Consider the following 2,500-nt stretch of genomic DNA (forward strand, 5'->3'; position numbering starts at 1 on the left):
TTTACCTAGCCATGCATATATGCGTGTATTTCTCTTTGGACTTTACTGTTATTTCCAGACACTACTTTAAACGAACACGCACACATACGTATTTCACACACACACACACACACACACAAACACACGCGCGTGAGCACACATGCATACGTTTGTATGTGTGTCTGGAGCGTAATTTGCCAACACTTTCCAATTATCTATATACCATCCATTTTCTTGTTCTTACTTCCCCACTCTCTGCATTTATCTCTTACAATCTTCTAATTCTCTCTCTCTCTCTCTCTCTCTCTCTCTCTCTCTCTCTCTCTCTCTCTCTCTCTCTCTCTCTCTCTCTCTCTCTCTCTCTCTCTCTCTTCCTCCTCCCTCCCTCCCTCCCTGATTGCTCCTAACCAAATAACAAAATTTCCGACCCCTGAAGCAATAGCAGTGATCAATTGCAAGTCTAGAAATGTTGATGACGCAATCTCCATTGGGTCAAGAGTTAAAAAAGAGAGAAAGACAATAGAGGGAAAAATCACGATTCTAATTTCAATTATTTTAATAGTTTTTTTTTTTCTTTCTTTTTTTTTTTTTTTTTTTTTTGTAGTGGAATACGCAGCCGAACTCCTTTTCAGTTTTCCTTTTCCTGTCATTCTAAGTAGGAGTGAATATTTATCCTAGAGAGTAAAGTGAGAAAATAATGATGATGGATCACAGATCAAGGAAAAGTATTCTATCTACCTATATATGTATATATACATATATATGCATACATGTATAAATATACATATATATACATATACACACACATAACTATCAGTGTGTATTTTTGTATTCATTTATACGCATGTGTGTGTATGAGTGTGTGCATGGATGTCTTCATGACTCCAAACAAATTAGTGCACTTTGTTAAAAAGGACAAAAGGTCGTAGGTCGGGATGGAAGGCTAGCGTGCACGAGGGCGGCATGAACCTATCCTAAAGTCGTCATGTCCAAAAGAACCTGTAGGACTTGTGGTTCCCTCCCCTCCCCCCCCCTACTACCTCCCACACTAATTCCTCCCCCAAACCCCCTTCTCTCCCCCCCCCTTTTACCCACCTCTTTCCCCTCTTTCCTCCCCCCCTCTCTCCCTCCCTTCTACCACCCAATGAGGGCGCGCCGCCTTCCTTGACTTGACCGCTCAGTCATGTATCTTCGACACAATTTGCATAATGTGCTGCATGCCAGGTGAGGAGCATAGCGCGAGGTGACTAAGGCGAGAGGCAAAGAAGGGAACAGCTGTGGCGGCAGGAGGCATCGCCGGTTCTGAGGATCATCGCGAGCTTGCCAAGTCGGCCAAACTGGGGCATAAAGGTATAGGTGCGATGCCAAAGGGATGAAGGAGGAGGGAGGGGGAGGAGGAGAGGCGGGGGTTTGGTTATATCATGCAGAAAATTGCCAGGAAAAGTGAGAAAGAGAGAGAGAGAGAGAGAGACAGAGGCAGAGACAGGCACAGAGACAGAAACAGAGACAGAGACAGAGACAGAGACAGAGACAGAGACAGAAACAAAGACAGAGACAGAGACAGAGACAGAGACAGAGACAAAAACAGACACAGAGACACAGAGACACAGAGACACAGAGACACAGAGAGACAGAGAGACAGAGAGACAGAGAGACAGAGAGACAGAGAGACAGAGAGACAGAGAGACAGAGAGACAGAGAGACAGAGAGACAGAGAGACAGAGAGACAGAGAGACAGAGAGAAAGAGAGAAAGAGAGAAAGAGAGAGAGAGACACAGAGACACAGAGACACAGAGACACAGAAAAGGAAAAAAGAATAACCGGTAATACCACAGACGTCAGCATCCCTAAACAAAACATTGAGACAAAGAGTAGCAAATGACAGACAGACAGACTTCAGTGTTCCTCTCCACTGCTTCCCCTACTTCACATACCACACACAACCCTCATGACATATCTAGTCCGCGCAAAAGGAAAATTGAAAAGGATGAGGGAAATGCTAAAAAGGGGAGAGAGTGTGAGAGAGAATAGGAAAAGTGGAAAAAAGGAAGATAATGCGAAAGAGGGAGGAACGAAAAGGGGGAAATATAAGATAAGAGTAGATAGAAAATGAGAGGAATTTGTATATCAGGCTAGAAAAAAAAAAAAAAAAAACTGCGTTGCTGATAATCGACTTTGATCAAAAAGGACAAAACATTAATACTATAACGTATCCACCGCCTTATCGTACGTACAAATTAAGAAACGCAATGAAAAAAAAAAAAAAGAAGAGAATCACTTAGAGAGATGAATTTATTTCAAAAAGAATTCCGTCAGCAAAAGAACGAGAAGAACAAGAGAACAAGAAGAGAGAGAGAACGAGACAGAGAATCCTGAGATTCTTGGCCTCACTGATTTCTATTCGGTCTTTCCCTTTATATAACGGGATCTAAAACCCAGAGTTTCCTACGGGAGGTGAGCGAACATTTATGGCGAGTGAAGGAAGCTTTTCCCACCGAGTTCTCATGGCAGCTATTAAAAA

The sequence above is a fragment of the Penaeus chinensis genome, chromosome 39, assembly GCF_019202785.1.
Source record: "Penaeus chinensis breed Huanghai No. 1 chromosome 39, ASM1920278v2, whole genome shotgun sequence".
NCBI lineage: Eukaryota > Metazoa > Arthropoda > Malacostraca > Decapoda > Penaeidae > Penaeus > Penaeus chinensis.